Below are 13425 nucleotides of genomic sequence, written 5' to 3'. Positions count from 1 at the left end.
GTAGTGCTTACACTAGTCAAGGACTTTTCAGCTTCCCATGCTCCACTGACTGAGAAGGCTGGAGGTGCACAAGAAGCTGGGAGGGGGCACAGCCAGGACAGCTGACCCCAACTGGCCACAGGGACATTCCATACCATGTGACGTCATGCTCAGTACATCAGCTGGGAGGAGTTAGCCGGGGGAGGGGTGACTGCTGTTTGGGGACTGTCTGGGCATCGGTCGGCGGGTGGTGAGCAATTGCATTGTGCATCGCTTGTTTTGTATATTCTCTTATCATTATTATTTTTCCCTTCCTTTTCTGTCCTATTAAACTGTCTTTATCTCAACCCACGAATTTGTCTTTTTTTCTTCTGATTCTCTCCCCCATCCCACCAGGGAAGGGGCGGGGGGAGTGAGGGAATGCTGTGTGGTGGTCAGCTGCCTGCTGGGTTAAACCACAACAGTGAGGAATGCAGAAGAAGGAGGTGTGTATCGGAAAGGCACTGCTGTCCCTGCAGTGGCCTTTTTTGAGGGCTTCATTATTTCTGCTGTACACAACACTTGTTTTCAATGCTGTGCAGCCTCAATTGCTTTGCAATGAAAGTTGGTGATCCCTTAGGGAACATATCTTGCTTTGGTATTAACTTAGCCTTGAATACTATTAAAGTGATAACTTCACAGCTGCAAGTTCTAAAAAACCTTTAAAAATGAGTATTTTGGAAACAAAGTGGTAAATAGGAATGAAGAAGCATGAGACCCAGCCCCCCCATAAGTAGAAATCTTCTTAGTCCTTTTGGTTTTCAGATATCTTTTTTCTCCTTTTGCTTGCCACTAACCATTTCAGAAGAAAAGTACACCTGTAGGTTCCTGGAGGCAGTGCCTTGCAGCTGTAGAAAACTGAAGAACATCACCAAACTGCTATAATTGAGACTTAGTAGCCGTTTTCCTGGCACCGGTTTTGGCTAGTTTGTCATCTTGATCCACGAGATATGTTAGTGGTTAGAGCAGGGATGGCCAGTGGTACTGATCCAAAGAGCTATTCAGCCAGGATAGTCTCTTGGCTTTAAACAGAAGAGCAGTTCCCCTGCATGTTGGTGGGGAAGGAGAGCTTGTGGCATGATTTGTGCACAAACTGATCAGCTCTCCCAGTGACTCCGTCCTTTGCTATGAGATGAGATACAACTGGCCTGTTGTAAATGCACAGTCTGGTCCCAGAGCCAATGCAGTGAATGTGGTCGTGAGCAGCTCTGAGGAAGTGATTCCACCTATTGCTGGGACGCCAGTTTTCTTAGAAGGTCTTAAAAGCTAGTCCTGGCTAGAGCATAGTGTTGGGAAGCAGGAGGTGTTGAGGAGCCTGATGTTGGAATGACACCAGCTCAAATGTGTCCTTGTCTCCATCCCCCAGTAACCCTACTTTCAAACACCAATGTGTTTGTCAGTGTGTGGAAACCATTCCCTGTGGGTGTGTGACAACAATGTCAGTATTCACGTGATACTGCGTTGTCTCGGATGTATGTTGTGATGTCTTGCTTTGATGAGCAATATGACTTTCTGAGCTTGTACTAGCGCAGTCAGGTGCTCAAATCCACAGCGCACTCTGCGGCAGACTGACTGTTAGCTTTGAAGACTGTGGGAGGGAATGACCCAGGCCTGCAAAATTCTTTCCTAGCAGTAAGAAAGCTGCTGTCATAGAGCAAAACCATGGCTCGTCCTCTCTTTATGCCAGGAGTGATGGAGGCTGCTTTTTCTGCTCTTCGGGATCTGCTGCTAGGAGAGATCAGCAAGGCCCTCTTTGGGCTAGAAAAGAGGAGGTGGTTTGGAGCTAGCGGCTTGAGCACAGTAACACTTCAGCAGAGCAAAGCTGATGGGAGTTTAGAGCCTCAGGGCTACCTAGCAAAAAGTTAGTGTGTCTTACAGCCGAATCGTGTACCTTGAAGGAGTTGAGAGGGGGATTGCTCCAAGAGGGGTTCTCGGATGGGAGATGACATGATGCTGCTTGGCCAGGAAGGCAAATTTGTGATTTGATAGAGAAGTAAACAGTGACCAGAAATGGGCCCAAAACTTTCACGCAACAAAAAGACTATAAAAGACAAGTCTGTGGGACCCCAAAATACAGCCACAACAGTCTGGAAGGAGTTCTTGTCATATTTTAGAAGTTGTAGTCTGATTGCTGTAGTTCTGTTGGCAAGTACACTGGAAAACATGCTGTTGAGCTTGGGAAGGTGGTTAATGCCCTGTGACCTCCCAGGCTGATAAAACCTGGAAATACCTCTAAAAATTGTTGTAGTAACTGAGAGGAGGGGATCATGACAAGTGTCGGTGTAGATATATATCAACTGAAGCCAGTCTCTTTCATTATGAGTAGTCTGGTATGTTCCTCGTTCACCTCCATACTGCGGTTTCTTTGCCAGGAGAACATTAGGCTCTCCATGCGCTGAATGTACTGGACTGATGAAAATCTTCTCTTGTGCATACGTAGAAATGTAGAAGTGTGCAAGCGTGGGTGCTGAGGAAGAGCAGGATAGACAATAGGCTATACCTTTGGTGGAATATGTTGGGATAATCCTTTGTCAATATTAAGCATGGTTTCTTGTAAATTTCGCAGAATTTAAGTGTTGTATAATTTTTGAAAGAACCAATCCCTCTAAAAAAAAATTCAAAATACTGAGATAAATGGGTATGCTGATTTGAGAGAAACAAACTGATAATTTTACACACATAGTTCAGGCTCATTAAAATTCATTGTAAGCCATGTCCAGACATGACTGGAGGTGGTCAAAGGAGAGGCTGATTGAATGGTTTTGAGATTGTTGGTGGGTTTTTTTATTGCTGGCATATGAAGAACGTGTATTTGCGGTGATAAATGTTTTTAAGTCCCTTTTGTATCAGGATATTGTTACTTCCATAAAGTAACATGATCTGCAGTTACATGAATAGAATAATCAGGTTGTCTGATATCAGTGAAATTAGGACTCTTAGCGGTTTGAACTGCTGTTTGAAAGCTGAGCAGTTAATTTCCCTCATTTCCACTATGACTGATAGAGTTTTCCAGGATGATGGAGGTATAAACAGCTAGCATGGGTTGTGCTGATCCTGCACTCCTTGTTTTACATGTTTTTGACAGAGCGTTGGCGACGGTTGAGGTGCCTGCCGACTGTAGTTGGTATGGTACAGAACGCTGACGTGCACTCTCAGTCATACAAAGCTAAAACAAGATGCGTCTGCCTGGCTTCAGGGCTGGAAGCTGGGAGTCTGTGACTTGTCACGTTGCCCTCCCTGATTCTTGTCATTCTCCCTGATATGCGTGAGAGATATTTAAGACTGTTTCTTAACTCAGATGAGTTCCTCTCAACTTCTGTTTGTACAGTCTTTGCCTGTAGGGAGGAGGGGATTGTAGAAATCATTCAGTACTTCTGAATCCTTAGAGTGGTCAGCCTGAACGTCATCTCCCTGCTATAGTCTACTCCTTTTCTTTTGTCCTTTTTTAGTATCTGAGCATTTAATGCAAATGTTTCTGGACTTATCTTCACTGCACTCCCAAGAAGTAGTTGGGCATTATTATCTTTACTTTACAGGTGGAGAACTGAAGCACAGAGATTAAATGACTAGATAACACTAGGTCTTAGACCCTGAGGCACTGTAGCCATGGGATAATTTTTAGTATTTTGTCCTTCATTTTGAGGGTTTTCTCTCACGTTTTGACGAGCATAACTAACTAAAATAATCTTTACCACTCTAGTACTTCTAGATGCTTGGTTTCCTTTTTGTTTCTGTAAAATTACCTTCTTTCTATGTAGTTAATTCTACTGCTTCCAGTGATGCTCTGTTCAGCAACCATATAATCTGCATGTACAGTTCGGATTATTCAGCTGCAGCACCATCTGAGGGACAGGGTAGTTAACTGTTCAGAAACCCCCACAGACATAAGAGTATGAGCTGAGTGTAATTAGGGTTATTCAGAAATTCAGATTTAAACTGTGGGGTGTGCACTGAAACAGAACTATTATTATTTATTATTTAGCCTTTTGAGTTAGGAGAGCATTGAGGGTGATGTGTAAAGAGATTTAAGGATGTTATCAGCTTGGAGTGCTGTGTGCCTAGCTCGTCGTTTGAAATCCCAAGGGTAATGTTAATGGGCAGTCCACATAATACTCTTTTAAGCATAATGTTTCCCCTTGTAACTTCCTATGTCCCTGAGTTCCAATTTGCCAGCTTGCACTGTATGGGGTGCTCCATCTCACACCGTTCTGTCGACAACAGATCCATCACACAGATCAGCTGAAGCATGAAGCCAGATGAGTACAGGGAAAAACTCAGGAAATGGAACTACTTGGGTGTATATATACTGCAAAGCTCTGAATTCTTAGCACCTGATTTTTATTCACTGTGATTTAAGTCAGGATTTGAAAATAAATAGTGTTTTTAAAATACCTGAAATAAACACAGTACTTGCCAATGTTGGGGAGGAACATTAATTTCCTTGCTCTGACAGAGACCTGCAATGGATCTGTAGCCATCAGTCTTGTGCTGATCGGGTGATTAATTTAGGACATTCAGTGTGTAAGTATTACAGCTGATGAAGTTTTCTGTCTTACTGAAGAAAGCATTTATACTGAATAACTGCTTTTAAATTCAGTATCACCGGAATCGATCTATTTAGACTTTGATTGTCAGGCTCGAGTGCTTCACTGTGCTGACCTCCATTAAATCTGCCCCCCATCCCAAAAGGTGTTTTAAAAATAAGAAAAGTTACAACTCATGATGACAACTTTCCCAAACCTATCAGGGTTGAATGCTATCAAACAGGAACTGAGCTTGCTTTCTTTCCCTAGTTCATTTGACTTTTGCATAGAGAATCCCTTAAGTCTGTTACTCTCATTGGTGAGTATGACAGTGGGGTGGCTGGGGGCAGAGCTGAACACAAAGAAATGGCTCTGTATAAGGAGCAGTATTCCTTTCATAGGAGTATGGTTTTTTTGGATTCTCCAAACCAGAATGCTGTGGTGGCATGACATAGTGTTCCACTTAACTGCCCTTCCCTCTGAAGGTAGTGGGTTTTGGATTTTCTTTTCCATATGTTAACAAGTTGTTAAAACAAAACAAAACACACAAAACTTACAAATGCTGAAGTGTCTTTTTTACAGATGTATTTCAAACTCTATTTTAAACAATGTTTCCTCTAGTAAAGAAGTCTGATAGGGATATTTTTGTCTTAAAAAGGTAAAGAAAGATTATATGCTATATGTAATGTTTATAAAGTCTACCAGAATTATTTGGTTTTAAACTTCAAAGAACACAATTTTAAGTTTGCAGTTTAAAAAACAAAAAACTTCTGTTTTAAAAAAAAAAGTTTTTCTACAATTGAATTAAGATTTTTTTTCTCAAAAAATATGGCTTAGTTGACTGCAGCTGTGATGTAGAATGTATAACAATAGCTAAGTACATACTTTTTTAGAAGAATGATTGTATCCACATTTTCTTAAGAAATTATTTAGGAATTTCACCTTGACCCTTAAAGATAATGCCATTTGCTATATAGGCTATGGCTGTTGATTTTTAAAGATGCGTGGTAAAATATGGCTGGATGTGTGAGGTCAGGAGAAGGTCTTATGTATGTAAAGTGGTCTGAGCCAGTGCAATGAAGTAAGTCTCTTAAGTGTATGATTGCTTCACATGAATACCCAAAACCATGGAAAACTTCATTATGGCTCTTTACATATCTGTTGGACAACACATCTTCACATTTATACCAGTGGCACTGCAGCCACAAAAATGGTTAATTATTGATTTGAAAAAATGGTGTGATGCTCTTAGGATGCTGCTAAATGCTGGCAAAAAGGCACTTGAAGAAAACTAAAGCAAGATAGGTTAATACTAGCTATGTACCATGGTATCTGGAAAATTATGACATTTTTATCAGATGTTTTCTGTTTTCTCTCCCTTTCTGGACTTGCTTATTACCACATAAGGTAGCACTTCTGAACTGTAGAAATGCTTTCTCTACTTGCCAAGATAAATGTAAACTCAGTGATAAAAATGGGAAATAGCTCTTTTATACTTTCTCATTAGTCTGCCTGCTTGCTAAATTAGCTCAGAAGGAGAAGCTAATCTCTGGGACCAGAGCAAACAGGTAGCATAGCTGTTAGCATGGTTGGTTCACTCCACTACAGATAGCAAAATGTTGGATTAAAAATAGTGTTGCCTGATGCAACTTTCGATGTCTGATGCAGATGGCTACACAATATATTTAACTTTCAATTAATATTGTGCATGTATTTAGAACCTTTCAGAAATGGGAAGAGATGCTGGGACCATTGCTTTTCCTAAATGTGTTTGTATTAAATGAGCTATAATAAACCAGCGCAGTGGGAGGTTAATTTGAATTTTGCACATTATTTCAGAACTGGTTAGAGCAATAGTGTTTATGTGTATTTATAAACAGTTCTAAGTAAACTTAGAAATTTGGCAGACATACATTGTACACCCACAAAATAGTTCTTTCCTTTCTGTGATTTCTTGAACTTATTTTTACACTGTACATCCCACAGTGAAAATCATGTGACGTTAGTAGAGGAAAGTAGTCAACATCAACCGCTAGAGGGAGCAAGATTTCAATTATTGTAATTAAGAGTAATATAAAAATAATTATTAATTAGTACATTTTAAGGGCTGAATAGACCAATAAGATCTTCTAGTTTGACTTCCTATATAAAACAGGCTGTACAACCTTGTCTGCTATTTTTTTTAATCCATCCTCTAACTCTTGTTTGAAGTGTGATTATTTTTATAGGTAGAAAGGCATATAACATAAGATTTACAGTGATGCGAAATCCACTGTGTTACAATGGGTAAGCTGAAAGAATTTAAAACTGCTTTTTGATCTGACTCTTGCAGTCTGAACTCCTAACTCTACTGTATGTGAGGAAGGGACAGGATGGAGTTCACTGTTCTTACAGCCTGTCTCCTACCAAAAATCTCTTCCTGCTGGGAATACACATACTGAATCACCAAGGTACTCCTTTAGCCTTGGCTAAATGGAAGATATTAAGCTTTTCAAGCTGCACACTATAGTTCAGATTTCATTATAATTTTTTTTTCTTGAACTCCTCCTGACTTTTTCTGCAACCTTTGGGAAATGGCACAACTAACTGTACTTTAGCCCCTCAATGCTCAGTTGTATCATCTCCTTACTCCCATGAGAGATTTTCCTGCTTGTAGATCTGAGGGATGTTTATTCTTTTAGCTATACCATCATGTTAAGAGCTCCTATGTAGCTATTTATCTATGACAGTACCTAAATTCTTTGCATTGTTCCTGCCTTCCAGAATCTTGGTGTATATTACGTCTGTGGGGTTTTTTGTGCTTTGATATGACTTGATGTCTAGCGAGACTAGAATGCATGTTGTTCAGACAAGGCTGCTTTATTCAATGCTAAACTGTTTTGTTCCTGTTGTTATTTACCTCTTTTGTGTTGTTTGCTAGAAAGGTTATCATATTTTTTTCCAGATCACTGATAGCAGTATTGAATTGTATCAAACAAAGAACATAACCCTGTATGATCCACTAGAAACATTTAATGTGCAGTTACTTTTTCAAATCTATTGGTGAGTTTTAATGTTTCCTGTATCATGCATAAATTTTTGTATTGTGCTGGTTAAGTTATTAAAACATTGTGAGGAGATAGGTTGAATGTTTTACAAATGTCTCAATGTATTGTCAGCTGAGATGTTTATTGACCAGACTTGAAATCTCATTTGAAACAAGATCTGTCTGGCAGACTGTTTTATGTCTAAAACTATGTTTAGTGACACTAAGTATGTTACCATACCTGAATTTATTCCTGATAGCAGCTAGTATCCTGTTTGTCCTTTTGAAGGAGTGCTATGGCATGACAGCTTAGTTTCACTGTTATAGAACTTCCAGATATTCTAAACACTTTGAAAATAGCAATAATTGAATGAGCAGCTTAGCCAGTTCCTTTGTTACTCTTTGGGTAATAATCTGACTAAAAAGGCTCAACCAAACCAAAACAAACTCCTCTCAACGCATCTGCAAACTCAGTTCTAATCTAACATCCTTCCAAGATATTGATGGAACAAGAAGCGTTTCTTTGTTGCTAAAAGATGTGATTGCATAATCTTCCTTTCCCACAAAAATAGAAAAGATGCATTATGGCAACCTTTTTCTTGGTTTCATGGTTCACAAATTTACCCTCCTTATTGAGTATGAGGCCTATGCTATTAGGATTTTACTAGTCTTAGCATCTTTAAGGAGTTCTTCGTTATCTGTACTGTTGCTGGTGAACTGCATTCAGTGTACATCTTGCTATAAAATTGGTAAGACTTGAGCAGTCTGTAATGCTTTCGGGCAGTGGCTCCAGAACATGTTCATGTATGTTTAGAAAAATTCCAATGCGTATTAATTTAATTATCAGCGTGAAGAAGGTAGGTTAGATAACTTTTGCATTGGAATACTATGTGCAAAATACTGATTTAGTATTGTACTGCATTTTGGTTTTAAAGATACACTGTTCAATTTCCTAAGTATTTCACATTGGTTTTAAAAACAGTAATCAGTGTTATATAATTAAAATGTTTCTGGGGAAGAATTTTTATTGCTGTTAATTACTGGAAGTAAATGACACTTTGAAATCTTTTTTGCTTATGTATTGAATGGGACTCTTCTAAGGATGTCTTTTATAAGTTTGCTTTTGGAAATGTAATTTTCTTCAAAGCAAGGGTAGATTAGTCACCTTTTCTGACTTGAGTGACGTTTTTTATCTTCAAGTGAATATAAAAGGGAAAACTTAATGATCCTTATCACTTGTTTTGTTATGTGTTACCTTATGTAATGCTTTGTGATAAATAAAACTCATCATCCAAGTTACATAGTAAAGCATCTCCTAAGTGATGAAGTTGCCTGAGTTGCTTGTTGTTTTGGGTGTGGCTGTATAGCTGAAAACTTAAGCAACAAATGGTGTTAAGGACATGTTTGCAGGTTCTTAACTGGTGTGTTTTATTTATTTATTTTTGACAACCACAGAATTCAGTGTTTTTAATTGGATACTGAGGGAGAGTTATTTACAGTTACTGAACATATCAATAACATTTTGTTGCAGGGGGATATATATGTAATTGTCAAGTATGGATTTATCAGTATGTCATAGATCTGTTCCTACTAATTTGGGATTTACATGTTTTGGAACACTATCATCTGCATTGTTCAATTTTTTTGTCCAGTTCTACACAGCAGAGGAGAGTAAATTGTGCTGGCTTACAAAACAAGACAAAATTTGGCTGTTGAGCCTGTGTTTGCGGAGGATAAGTAGCACTTACCAGTATCGATATGAGAGAGGCTCCGATTTAAGGGATAGCCGCTGCCCCTGCCTCTCTGTCTGACCTTTTGCTCCATCTGCTTCACCTGTACTGGGTCTTGTCCTGGGCTGTCCCTCACTGAGCTGATTCAGCTCACTAAACTGGGAGAGAAGGTAGCCTCTTAGCAGCCATGTAGTACCCGCTTAATTAGCTCGCAAAACCTCACTCTCCCTTGAGATGTTTGCTTTGAAATCAGGCATTTCTGTGGCATGGAAAGTCACAAACTGCAGGCACCACTTTGGAAGCTATGTTGTTTATGGACACGCATTACAAAGTCTTCACCATTATTTACATGTTGTGCTCTTGTCCTGGTTTCGGCTGGGATAGAGTTTATTTTCTTCCTAGTAGCTGGTATACTGCTGTGTTTTGGATTTAGGATGAGAATAATGTGGTAACACACTGATGTTTTAGGTGTTCCTGAGCAGTGTTTATCCTAAGTCAAGGACTTTTCAGCTTCCCATACTCTGCCAGCGAGGAGGTGCACAAGAAGCTGGGAGGGAGCATAGCCAGGACAGCTGACCCAAACTGGCCAAAGGGATATTCCCCTCCCCTCTCCCCCCGCCTCCCCTCTTGCCCTCTGTCCTTCTCCCCCTCCCTCTCCGCCCCTCATTGTTTTATTTTCCATTACAAGTAGTTGTTGTTGCTGTTATTTTATTATTTCAAGTATTAAACTGTTCTTATCTCAACCCACGAGTTTTCTCACTTTTGCTCTTCTGATTCTCTCCCCCATCCCACCGGGGCAGGGGAAGGGTGAGCGAGTGGCTGTGTGGTGCTTAGTTGCTGACTGGGGTTAAACCACAAAGCTCTTAAGGATAAGGCCTATGTTTCCCTTTATGAAGCATATTAATTCATATAAGGTTGTGGTAGGATTATGCTGGACTGCTCACAACTCCTCCCTTCATTTCCATGCCTTTGTCAAAGTCTCTGTAGTGCCTTAATATGTGTATGTCCACCAAGCACTTCAGAAAAATAATTACTCAAGTCTTCTTGCTTTCGAGCCTGTGTTAGAAACAGCCTGACTAGTTAGCAGGACTGTGTGTGCATCTAACTGTGCACAGAAGGCCAAGGTGAAGCTATGTCTGAAGCCACAGGTCATGTAACTCGGGGAGCTATTGCTTGTGAATAGCCTGTGCAGGGTCTAGAGATGGAATTGCAAGGGGTTTGACCATGAGAAGCCACAGTTTGAAGTGAACAATGTTCAGCGCTGAATGTAGATCGGCACTCTGATGTGATTATGATACCCTCTGTTGCTATATAAATGGACAGAAACTTTTACCTAGAATTTCTTCATTCCTTTCTGCTTTTGCAAAAATCCAACTTCTCAAATCGTGAAATGTATATTGCAGTAACCATGTCTGTGTAATGGCTTTTGGTATAATTATCTCTCTGGTTGTACATAGAAGGATTAAACTTCTTTTCCATCAGAATTTGTCTACTTGCAAGCAGCAATAATCTTTTTTCAGGGGGGTCTTTGCCCACAGTATGATAGACTAGTCTTGCTTCATTTTTGAAAGTTTTTAGGGTATGTTTCATAATTGGAGGCTTTGCATCACTGTTGATAAAGTGGTAGAGATTTTCACAAAGAAATAATGAGTTGAATTACAGCCTGGTCTTGCAGGAGAAAACATTGCTAATTTTTGGCCTTCATATGAAATGAGTTTTGACCTCCATGTTCCATGATCACTCCACACGTGATGCGCTTGGCTGAGTTATGGAAACTGAACTGCTTTTGTTACTCAGGGAGGGAAGGTCCTTTAACTGCCTCTTAGGAGGGGTGAGAAGAGGGGAGAGCTTGCAGCGCGATGGGGACACAAACTTTTCCTGCATGATAGGCGGAAGACTTTGTTGTTATTCTTTAGTCAGTGCTGTTCAACACCATCAGATAGGTAAAATTCCTTGGTTTCATGATTATGCACAGTTCTTTCTCCAAACATGCTGATTACAGTCAAAAACTTGTGTACATAGCAGAGGAGATGAGGTAGCGCGGTACGTGGAGGAGTGCTTATGTAGATATTTGGGAATTTCCTTCTTAAGTTTTAAGAAAGGAGAGTTGCCAGCCATGCTTGCCTTCACGTGAACCTTTAAAACTTCACACTCAGTATGGGCAAGCATGCCTCAAAGTGAAAAGAAATGGATGAGAGGTTGTCTGTTACTGGCCACAGTAGATGTGAATACTACTTCTCTGTCCTAATGGAAGGGTATAAAAAGAGCAGGCATGCAGGCTGGCTGGGAAGCACCCTGCTGCTTGAGCCCTTGTGAGAGGCACAGGCGGAGATTGGCCCGAGTACCAGCTTCTGCAGCCATTTCAGCCTTACTCATACAAGAAGATCTGACCTGAGACCTAGATGGGGCTGTTTTCCATTCTTCTCATATGGAACTGGTCTCTTCTAAAATTAAGGCATCTTTAGAGAAGTATTAGATGATTCTTTTGTGTTTCATCAGTGTTAAACTGACTTGTCAGCAAATGGTGCCTGCTGGGGATTTGTACTAAGGCCTTTTGGTGATAACTGCTGTGTGAACACCTTATTAAATGAGTATCTAAATCCATTTCCTGAATAAGATAAAATTTGTACTTGTGACTTGTAAAACTGGCCCAAGAAAATGTTCCTCTGCACCCTGAAAACAAAAACGTTTTAGTTTGTTAGAGGATGCTAGTGCCTTCTTCACAATGCGTATTTCTGGAGGCTTTTCAAAACAAGGGCTAACATTGCAATGTTGTGTTACATGCCGAGCTGGTATCCTGAGAGCTGTCTCATCCCGAGTGTCATGTGAGCCCTTCCAGCTCTGCTCTGCAGCGTTCTGCGCCACGAGTTTTCTTTCACCCAAGCGATAGACTAGTCTGTATTTACATCAGGTTTTTCTTTGTTCCCCATGATTTTCATCCTACTGTTGTAGACAACCTTGGGTGATTTAACCACAGTGCTATATAATTTCTCTCAGAGTACAGTGCTGCCAGCTATCACATAAGTGTTTTTCTAAGATACAGCTCCTGCAATGTTGAGATCATGCAGAAATCTTGCTTTTTAGTAAAATAAGTAAACAGTCTCAGCACAATACTTGCAGCGTTCTTTCCATAACCGTAGATGTGACCAAGTCCCATAAATGTGACCCATAGAGAAACGAAAAGGCAAATGGAAATTTTAAGTACATTGAAACAAACCTCATAATTTTTTTGAAGCCACAGTAACTGTTTTTCTATACCTGACCATCGTTGCTTCCGACAGCTCGAGTTTGGCATTAATGAGTGACAATACAGTATAGTAGTAATTTTAGAAACACTTTTATTTGTGTACTGCAGAGATGTGAGGAAAAATGCTAGTCTAGACAGAGCTGTGGAGGGAGAGAGGAGGGGGCTTGAGGGTGGTGCTGGGATTAGGAGTGAAAAGACTGAGGACAGCAGCCAGCACACATGGGGCTGAAATGAGAAGTAAACTGAAGGTGGAAGGGGTGTGTGTGTGTGTGGGTGTGTGTGTGTCAAGAAGGCAAACCAGCTGAGCTGGGAGGCAGCTGGGGAATGGTGAAGAGAGAAGCAAAGGAAGAAAGCTGGGAGGAGGAAGAGGAGGAAATGACTCAAAGTACCTGAGGGATTAGGTCACTGTTTTGAGTGGAAAAGGTACTCAAAGCCTTCCTGTACCCTTCTTTTGCCAGCCTATGTTTCAGGGTAGTTTTCTCAAAAGAGAGCTGGTAATGGAGGCAGGCGTCCCAGCTCTCTTGCCTAGTGTCTGGGGTGGCAGATAGCCAATGTGAAAAACAGTAATTAAGTACCTGTACTGTCGGTTCTCCTGGGACAGGCACAAAGTCATAGTAACGACACATGTACACTGTACATTTAAAGAGAACGTCAGTGGTCTTTACTTGCTGTTTCCAGCGGAATAAAGCGTGCCAGCTAAGCGTAGCTGGTGGGCTCTGCTGTGGGCAGTTTAACAGCGATCTGCTGCCTGAACCTTCTGGGTTCTGCACGCCTGTTTCTCGGCGCGAGGCACTGGCCGTGACTCTGAAGCGGGCCAGGCGCAGCGGCTGCGCGGGCTGGGCCTGCGGCGCTCGCACCTGGCGCCGCCGGTGGAGGGAGGCG

The 13425-nt window shown here is 40.9% G+C and overlaps 1 protein-coding gene across 2 annotated transcripts in view; it reads left to right on the top strand.

Annotated features, from left to right (window-relative positions):
• The window catches only part of LOC103893370 (microtubule-associated serine/threonine-protein kinase 4), a 175890-nt gene that overhangs the window by 45603 nt on the left and 116862 nt on the right, over positions 1-13425 (top strand). The gene's annotated exons all lie outside the window — the stretch shown is intronic.

Source organism: Aptenodytes forsteri, unplaced genomic scaffold (assembly GCF_000699145.1).
Source record: "Aptenodytes forsteri isolate BGI_AS27 unplaced genomic scaffold, ASM69914v1 Scaffold92, whole genome shotgun sequence".
NCBI classification, from domain to species: Eukaryota; Metazoa; Chordata; class Aves; order Sphenisciformes; family Spheniscidae; genus Aptenodytes; species Aptenodytes forsteri.
Note: the sequence above shows the minus strand (reverse complement) of the source record. Positions and strands in the feature narration are given on the sequence as shown.